The sequence below is a fragment of the Petaurus breviceps genome, unplaced genomic scaffold (assembly GCF_028583685.1).
Source record: "Petaurus breviceps papuanus isolate PSGF00001 unplaced genomic scaffold, PetGlider_PUasm1.0 126, whole genome shotgun sequence".
NCBI classification, from domain to species: Eukaryota; Metazoa; Chordata; class Mammalia; order Diprotodontia; family Petauridae; genus Petaurus; species Petaurus breviceps.
In genome coordinates, this window is record NW_027185655.1 from 1,957,160 (window position 1) to 1,967,054 (window position 9,895).

Sequence of the window (9,895 nt, forward strand, 5' to 3'; positions counted from 1 at the left end):
AGCAGCTCAACTTCCAGATGCAAACTTCCATCAAGCCATTTGGCAAATAAAAATCTAGACTGGACTGAGCCTTGGCCATTGCAGTGTGTGTCTGCAATCACTTAATTGTAGGGTATAAAAGAACGGATAGATCCCCCACTCCTGTGGCTCAGTTTGGAGGTACTACTACTGTGTCCTGGCCTGGTTCTGCCCATTGAAAGTAACTGGGCCTAGTACATGGTGACTGATTCTATCCCAGATCCTTATGATGGGGCCCTGCCTGGACCTTGTCGCCCCACACTCAAGTCTCCCTATCATGATCCTGCCCCATAATCCAATTATTATGTTGTTTCTACCAATCCTTCCACAGGCTCAAGACCCAATGTAAAACTCGTCTAGCAGTAGGCAGGAAACAATGGTGCAGAAAAGAGAGTGGTCCACATCAGGGGCTTCTCGGAGCATATACTGGGGACTCAGGCCAGGGGCTCAGGTGTAGGAAAATCCATTATGCCCACGCTATCAACTGGGACATCCCTTGTCTGCCCTACTTCCCTAAAGCCTGCCTGTCTACTTCAGATCCTTTTCTACTTACTGGCCATTATTGAAATAATAACAATGAATAATATAAGTCAGAAAATATTTATTAAGCACTTTTTATATTTTATATTTTTATATTATATAATTATATATTTATTTCTCTTTATATTCATTAAGCACTCATGTAAGCTGGACATTGTGCTAAGAGCTAAGGATACAGAGAAAGTTAAATACAGATCCTGCCCCCTAGGAGCTTACATTCAGATGGGGAAGACAGCATGCACAACTAGGTCCAGAAGACATTCCCAGGGTAGGTGGAAGGGAACAGTAAAAGGGAGGGCATTAACAACAGCAGGGGTGGGGGAAGCCTTCTAGAGGAAGTGGGCTTTGAGCTGATGCTCCAAAGAAGCCTGGGAAGCTAAGAGGAAGAGGGGAGGGACAGCCCCAGATCCCGAGGAGGAGGAGGACGAATGTTGTGTTTGAGGAGCAGCAGGCAGGCCGGTGTTGGCTGGACCACAGAGTAGGTGGGAGGGAGTAAAGAATAAGGTGATGAGCAGGTAGGAGAAAGGTCAGGTTATGAAGGGTTCTAAAGGCCAAACAGAAGAGTTTGTATTTGTTCCTGGAAGCAATAGGGAGCCACTGGAGATCCTTGAGGGAAGCTGGGTGGTCCAGTGGAGAGAGTGCTACGCCTTGAAGTTAGGAAGACTTATGTTCATGAGTTCAAATCTGGCCTCTGACACTTCCTAGCTGTGTGACCCTGAGCAAGTCACTGAACACTGTCTCAGTTTCCTCATCTGTAAAATGAACTAGGAAAGGAAATGGCAAACCCCTCCGGTATCTTTGCCAAGAAAACCCCAGATGGGGTGGTGATGAGTTGGACACAATGGAACAAGAACAACAAAGGAATTGCTTGAGCAGGGAGAGGGATGTGGCGACATTTCAGGAAAGTCACTCGGGCAGCTGAGTATGAATGGAGTAAGGTGATGTGTGAGGGAGGGAGTGCTGAGGAGCTGAGGAGGAGGACTGTGGGAGTGAAGGGAGAGGGCTGTGTGTGAGAGACGGGGAAGGGAGAAATGGCAGGATCTGCAGTGGATTGGACAAGGGAGGGACCAGGAGAATTCCAATGCCATTAAGACGGATGTGTGAGAAATACCAGGAAACCTGGAAAGAACCACGTGAAACAATGTGAAACAGACAAAAACAAAAACCCCAGAATTAGAGGGGTAGAGTCTATGCCGCCAGCTACAATCCGAGGAGGGAAAGTGAGAGAGAAGGAATCAGCCAGCAGCTGGTGGGGTCTAGTGACTAAAAAAGTGATCATGATCTGCAAAACGTGGAAATGAGCTCAAAGCCTATCTTAAAGCAACTTCAGTTATCTGTCTGAATGTTTAATATTGCTTCAGATAAAAAGAATTAAAAAGAAAATACCAGCCCAGGCAGGGGCAGAAAATTGTGCCAAACCACAGCTTTATTGGACGTCTGACTGGCATCCTTACCATCCTATGAACTCCCTGCCTATGCCTGGCCAACAAAATCCTCCAAGGAGTTGGAGACAATTTTTTTTGGATAAAAATCTTTATTTTTTAAAATGTTTACTTTCAGTTTACAAGATTCACTTCCACATTCCCTTGAGTTTCACATTTTCTCCCTCTCCCTCTCCTTCCCCCCACCCCCATGGCGGCATGTAATCAAGTACAGGATCTGTAAATATTTTCACATTAGACATTAGTCAAGTTGTGAAGGATTGTAACCGATGGGATGAACAATAGGAAAGAGGAAGCAAAGCCAAGCAAGAAAAAGAAAGAGAGTGGGTATTTTGCTTCAGTCTGCATTCAAACTCCGTTCTCTCTAGTTTTTTCTAGTTCTTTCTCTGAATGTAGACATCTTCTTCCGTCATGGGTCTTTTGGAGTTGCCTTATAGCCTTGCATTGCTGAGAAGAGTCCAGTCTATCAGAGTTGGTCATTACACATACATTGTGTCTGTAATTGTGTACAGATTTCTCCTGGTTCTGCTCTTCTCACGCAGCATCAGTTTATGTAAGTCCCTCCAGGTAAATATGAAGTCTATCTGCTCCTCATTTCTTATAGCACAATAATATTCCATTATGTTCGTATACCACAACTTGTTTAGCCATTCCCTAATTGATGGGCATCTCCTTAATTTCCAGTTGTTTGCCACCACAAAAAGAGCTGCTAAAATATTTTTGTACATACAGGTCTTCCTCCCATTTCTATGATCTCTTTGGGATACAACCCTAGAAGTGGTATTGCTGGGTCAAAGGGTATGCAATTGTTTATAGCTCATTGGGCATAGTTCCAGATTGCTCTCCAGAATGGTTGAATCAGTTCACAACTCCACGAACAATGCATTAGTGTTCCAATTGTCCCACATCCTCTCCAGCATTTGTCATTTTCATGTTTTGTCATCTTAGCCAATCTGAATGATGAGATGTGGTACCCCAGAGTTGTTTTGATTTGCATTTCTCTAATCAATAATGATTTAGAGCATTTTTCATATGCTTATAGATATCTCTAATTTCTTCCTCTGAAAACTGTGGAGGCAATTTTTAAAAAGACTGATGGTTAAAATTGAGGTAGATATTTCACTGTGCATTTAAAGAAATTTTACTTTAAAAATGAAATTAAAATGGCAAACACAAAGCATACATTTTATAAAACTAGATTATGCAGTGGATAGAGAACGGGGCATGGAATCAGGAAGGCTCATCTCCCTGAGTTCAAATCTCACCCCAGTATCTTTGCCCAGAACACCCCAAAATGAGGTCACAAAGAGTTGGGCATGACTGAAATGACAAAACAACGACAATCAATAACATGAATAAACTAAGCATGTTAATAATTCAAAAGCTTCCCCTTCTAGTATTTAACAATACTCAGCTTTTAGCCTTGCTCACATGATGGCAGAGGAAACATGAACCATGGGGCAAGATCAACTGTGTTATCTGAGGAGGGCAAGGACTTGATAAAAGGGGAGAGTTTCTGTGAGATCTCTTGGTCGATGGACTTTCCAAAGGTCACCAGACTCACCAGATTTGGGGGAAGTGGCAATCACAATGTCATCTGGCCTCCACTGGAACTTCTCGATTCTCTCCCAGTTGTGTGAAAAGGCATAGACCATGGGTTATCCATGGATGATCTTGGGCTCCTTCCTGATGAAATCTGCCAGGGTGAGCATTCTAGGAGGAGGTGGTGGGGTGCAGGGAGATAAACTGAATGCAAATCAGAATCAATGGTAGGCAACTGGCACAGAAACATGAATTTGAAATTACTACACACACTAGCAGAATTCAAAGGGCAGGTTGTAAACAGGGGCAGAGGCCATGTGACAAATTGAACAAAGGTCTCTAGGAGGGGAATATTTAGAATAAGATAAAATAAATGTTACCTTTGAAATTCTTATTGAATCTTCAGAGCAAAAGTCAAGCAAGGTGAGTGACATCTTTAGGGGTCAGATACATCCTCAAGTGAGTCTCCCAGTTCACTATTGGTTTTAGAGGTCTTGAAAATGTTTTTAGAAAAAGACCTTGTCATAAGAGCAGCTTGGGGCACAGTGGGTACAATGCTGAGCCTGGAGTCTAGAAGACCTGAGCTCAAATTCAGTCTCAGACACTTACTAGCTGGGTCACCCTGGGCAAGTCACTTAACCCTGTTTGCTTCAGTTTCCTCTTCTGTAAAATGAGCTGGAGAAGGAAATGGCAAAACACTCCTGTGTCTCTGCAAAAAACACCAAACACCAAATGAGGTCACAAGAGTTGGACACAAATGAAATGACTGAACAACAACAGCTTGTCATTAAAACAACACTTTCCCACCAAATTCTACTGTAAATTCAGACTGTTCATCTTCATTCTGCTATCTTAACATATGATTTGCTTATACATAATTTTTGAACAAAGGAGAATGACATGTAACATCAATTATTCTCTGAGGCTGAAGTCCCAGAGCAGAAGCGGCTCTGCATTGACAGGTAACAGCATGTATATAGTAACTCTACTTATGTTATGACTTTACACGTGTGGCCTCTTTCGATCCTCAGGACACTTCTAGGGGGGGTTCTCCCGTGTCAGACTGTGAGCTCCTGGAGACCAGGGACTGGGCTTTTTTTTTTGCCTTTCTTTTTACTCATCTTCCTGTGGCCAGGGGCCATCAAATCCAGCCTCCTCACTTTACAAATAAGGAAACTGAGACCCAGAGAAAAGAAGTTGACTTGCCCAAGATATCACAGGTAAGAAATGACAGATGCAGAATTTGAACCTGGGTCTTCTGAATCCCATAGCCAGTCATTATTCTCTCCACTGTAGCCAGGAATATGTTCCTCCCATGTCAGGTCAACACTTAGCTACTGGATGCAGTTTCCTCTTGCTATCTCACTTGAAGTCAAGGCTTCAGTCCTGGAGAGGAGGAAGAAAGTGGCAGCTCTCACAGAATCTGGCTTCTTGTTTTCCCAATGAGTACAAACATTCCTGACAAAAAGTTTCATGCAGTAACAGCAGGGAGAACAACCCTCTCTGCAGGATGGGCATACATTCCTTTATTGACACATTCCCATTAACAACCCCACACCAGACTGGCAAAGGACTTGGGACCCTAGCTTGCTCTACCACACACAGAAGGACTCAGGTTAGGACCATGGGTTCCATTCTCACCCAACTTGAGGCTTTCTTGGCAACAAAGGTTTCTGAAAACGAGTCTCTTTAATAAGGAACTGTCCAGATTCTGAAAGTCTCCATGTTCTCACCAGAAGGAAGTTCTTTCCAATGCAAATACCTAGAAGTAGCAGTCATTTCTGAATGCGGAGGCCTGAAAGCTCTTGGGAAAGCATAACCTATACACACCTCATTTTTCTGGGTGACAGCTCAATGAAAAGGATCCAAAATGGAGGGAAAATCAGTTGGATGGACTCACCAAAGTCCAGATTAAAGAAGGGGGGGAGCAAGTTTTAGTTTCTGTATAAAATTTGAAAAACACATCCAACTGATTTAAGGTCACCAGATTAGTAATTAATTGGCTTAAGTTTACATTTGGGAAAGACAAGTGCTAAATGGAATCCCTTTCATATGAGATCCTTATTGCTTATTGCAGCTCCATAAGAATAAAAACTGGCTCTAAGCTATGATTGGTGAAATTTGCTGTTTAAGGTACCATATTCACTGAGCCACCTAGCTGCCTCTTTTCTTTCATTTTTCAATTGTATCTGACTCTTTGTAACCCCATTTGGGATTTTCTTGGCAAAATGACTGGAGGGATTCACCTTTTCCTTCTCTAGCTCAATTTCCAGATGAGGAAACTGAGACAAACAGGGTTAAGTGACTTGCCCAATGTCACACAGCTAGTAAGTGTCTGAGTCTGGATTTGAACTCAGGAGAATGAGTCTTCCTGACTCTAGGTCTGGCTCTCTTTCCAATGTAGCACCAACTAGCTGCCATCCAAAAAAAAGTAGGCTCTATCTACATACACATACATATATGTATATATACATATCTATCTATCTAATCTATCATCTACCTCTCTATTTCTTTCTCTGTCTCTCTATTTTTTTTTCCTATCAGACCCATGGTTTCATTGGTGTAGGGAATTTCCTTTGAGGACCCTTCTTCCCTCAGTGCACACTGGCCCTGGCACAAAGAGAGTTGCATGGGCCACTGAGAAGTTATGTGACTTACCCAGAGTCACAGAGTTGTATATGTCAACATGGGCAGGAATTAAACTCATCTGAATATGTGGGTAGGTGCCCACATTGTTTGTATGTATATACATTTATACAGGGTACTTAGGTCACACAGTGGATAGAATACTGGGTCTAGAGTTAGGGAGACTCATCTTCCTGAGGTAAAATCTGGCCTCAGATACTTAATAGCTATGTGACCCTGGGCAAATCATTTCACCCTGTTTGCCTCAGTTTCCTCATTTGTAAAATGAACTACAGAAGGAAATGACAAGCTACTCCAGGATCTTTGCCAAGAAATCCCCAAAATGGGGTCATGAAGAATAGGACCCAATGAAACGACTAAGCAACAATAATGACAACAACCATATATTTTATCTGTCTATAGATATATGATTTGATTAAGACTTCAGTAGACTTTAGGGAAAGATTTTAAAGACTTTAGGGGAGATCAATGCAATGAATGAATGAAATACAAGACTAATACCTCTAGAAGAGAAGAGAATTTAGCATAATTTAAAAAATTTTTAAATTTAAAAAAAATTTCTTTTTTTTACTTTTAGTTTAAAACATTTAATTCCACAATCCCTTGAGTTCCACATTTTCTCCCCTTCCCTTTCCTCCTCCCTTCCCCCCAACCCCTCATAGTGGCAGGCAATCTGATATAGGGTCTACAAATATCTTCACATTAAACATTAGTCAAGTTGTAAAAAAGAGTTATAACCAATGTAGTGAACAATGAGAAAGAAGGAAGGAACCAAAGCACACAAGAGAGAGCAGGTAGCTGGCTTCAGTCTGCATTCAGACTCTGTAGTTCTTTCTCTGGATGGAGAGAGCCTTTTCCATCATGAGTCTTTTGGAGTTGTCTTGTAACCTTGCATTGCTGAGAGGAGCCCAGTCTATCAAAGTTAGTCGTCACAAATATGATGTGTCTGTAATTGTGTACAAAGTTCTCCTGGTTCTGCTCTCCTGTAGTATAACCCTGAAAAAGGAAAACTCACTTTTCCGCCTCTTTTCTCCCTGCCCCCTACCCCATCCTATTATGTCCTGCTCTGCCTTGAACCCACATACATTCACACACACACACACATACAGAACAGCTGTTGATATACATTTTGTGGTCAGTCTCCTGGAAAGGGCAGAGTAGGGGTTAGGAGTTAGTTACCAAATCTGGGGTGTCTACAAAAAGGACCCTGAGATGGTCAGAAGTAAGGCATAGTTGGAGAATGCTAGACATACAGAACCCAAAATCAAATCACTGGGGCCTCAGTTTCTTTATTTGACTATATTTGTGTTTGGATTAGCTTATAGGAGCCACCCCAGAGATTGTGTGAATAGGGATCCCTAGGAAAATTCCTGTGACTCCCGGGACATGTGTGACTCAGTACTGAAAGGTGATGAAAACACTGAGTGATGTCTTCATCCTTTCCCCCTGCCCTGTGACATAATTACCATGCGCAGATATTGCATCAGTTAAAATGAAAAGACAGCTTTTGATTAGGTTCCTTCCTTTGACTCTCCTGTGTGGTAAATGGTTCTCTCTGTCACCAGACTTTTAGTAAAGGATTAGGGGAGATTAGTGATATTCTTTGCTAGGAGTGTGGCCACTCCCAGGATCATGGCTCAAGGAGCCAGGAGAGTTTATGCCTGGGCCTCCTCGGGCTGTCTTTTCCTCTTTATGTGTCCTTTCCAGAATAGGTGAGTGAACATTGTTTTCAAGATGGATGTGTCTAGACTTAGAGGTGACCTTGTGAGCTTGAGAGATACTGGGTTCCTTGGGTGAAGCCAGTTGGCCCAAGGGAGTTTCTCCATCAGAGAAGATGATCATTGGCAGGAAGATGTTTTGGGAATTGTTTGGACAGTGCAAAACCAAGGTGAAATGTAGCTATGCCTGCTCAGTGGTCCAAACTGCTTCTTGTTTCTATGTTTGTAACTCTACCTCCCAGTAGAGAATAATAGCAGTTATCCCTTCCACATCATGACTTTCCCCATTGTGGTTTCAATGTATCATGGGTCAGCATAAGAAATTAAATGGGAATTTTGGGGGAATTTTGTGGAAGCTGCAGATGACACAGAACCTATGACCAAACACTTAATCCACATATTACAATAAGATCCTGTAAACACACCATGAAAGAAAAAGAAAAAAATCAGACTTCTCTGGTATGAAGGGAGGGCCAAAAAATTTTACTCAGATTTTCCAGATCCTGGGGGCCATGCCCTAAGTGACTGAAATCTTATTAATGTGTGCTGGGAGTCTTTCTTTGTCTTTTAGTATACACAGTTTTTGTGAGTAGAAAATAAATAATTACTTGTCTTATAAATGGTTTTTATTGTAAATTGAGTATCTTTTTACCTCCCCTTTTGCAGAGACCATAGATATGAACTATAACATGAGGTCTGAATAATTATTCCCAGGAGCACGAGGGTGGAGCTTTAACAAGCTGAAGAATTTGAGGAAAAAGAAGCCAAACTGCCCTCTTGTTAGAGGGCTGACTCCCCCAGAATTGAACCCAGCTCAACCTGTGTGCCCGGGGCCAGAGTCGACAGGCCTTTTAGTGGAAGGCAATAGAAAGGAAGAAATCTCTGTTCCTTGATGCTAATTGGAAAATGAGGAAGCTGGAGCCAATGAACTCTAATATCTCTTTCAGCTCTAAATCTATAATTCAAAATTCCTGGAGATGCTTTGAGCTTATCAAGATGAGTGATGAGAGAGAGACAGAGAAAGAGATGGACAGGAGAGAGACAGACAGACAGACAGACAGAGAGACAGAGAGAGAGAGAGAGGCAGAGAGAGAGAGAGAGAGAGAGAGAGAGAGAGAGAGAGAGAGAGAGAGAGCCTTAGAGATCCCAGTCAGAATAGTTCTGAATTCTACAAGGGCTAATTTGAAATCATTTGAGGTCAGGTACCGGCATATTTGTAAATAGGAGAGTTGACAAACCTTAGTGGACATTTCCTTGTTCTCTTTCTCAGGCTGTCATCAGTAAGGCAGCAGCAGTTACAGCCCGGGGTCAGCAGTCAGAGGGCGAATTCCAAAGGTCATGGTGTCCAACTGAGCATCCTCATTATGTTAACTAGAAAAGAATAAGCTTTGGGGATCCTTGGTGTCAAAAACCCAAAAAGCTAGAGTTTGGAATCTAAGCAGCATGTGTCAGATGATGAGCACAGCAGGTCCTGCCATTTCAACATCTGGCAGGGTGAAGAGGGAAGGAGGAGGAGATGTGTCTGGGTGGTGGCCAGTGGTGAGCAAAGACACAGAAGGTTCCGATTGGAGTCATGGGGGCTCAGAGAGTGCTGGCAGGAAATGGCAGGGCTTATTGGCCAGAACTGCTGTTGTACAGGCAAGGCTTCTCCTTAACTGATTCTTCTTTCTTTTCTTTTTTTTAGGCAATTGGGGGGAAGTGACTTGCCCAGGGTCATGTTGGCAGTAAGAGTCTGTGGCACAGTGGATAAAGCAGTGGGCTTGGAGTCAAGAAGTTTCATCTTCATGAGTTCAAATCTGACCTCAGACACTTACTAGCTGTATGACCCTGGGCAAGTCACTTACCCCTGTTTTCCTCAGTTTCTTCATCTGTGAAATGAGCTGGAGAAAGAAAAGACAAACCTGTCCATTGTCTTTACCAAGAAAACCCCAACTGGGTCCCATAAAGTTGGAAATGACCGAAATGATTAAACAATAACCAGAACTCCCT

The 9,895-nt window shown here is 42.6% G+C and overlaps 1 long non-coding RNA gene across 3 annotated transcripts; it reads right to left on the reverse strand.

The window, feature by feature from the left end:
• Positions 1–2,091: 2,091 nt before the first annotated feature.
• On the reverse strand, positions 2,092–9,408 carry LOC138169380 (uncharacterized). Of its 3 annotated transcripts, none has more exons than XR_011170340.1 (6): positions 9,145–9,408; positions 5,184–5,304; positions 4,792–4,928; positions 3,923–4,251; positions 3,565–3,746; positions 2,092–3,068 (listed from the first exon to the last, which is right to left on the reverse strand). It is a non-coding gene; the product is annotated as an uncharacterized lncRNA (long non-coding RNA). The 3 variants fall into 3 exon arrangements; XR_011170339.1 differs by having other exon boundaries at positions 3,565–3,713; positions 4,749–4,928; XR_011170338.1 differs by having other exon boundaries at positions 4,749–4,928.
• Between the last annotated feature and the right edge of the window lie 487 nt (positions 9,409–9,895).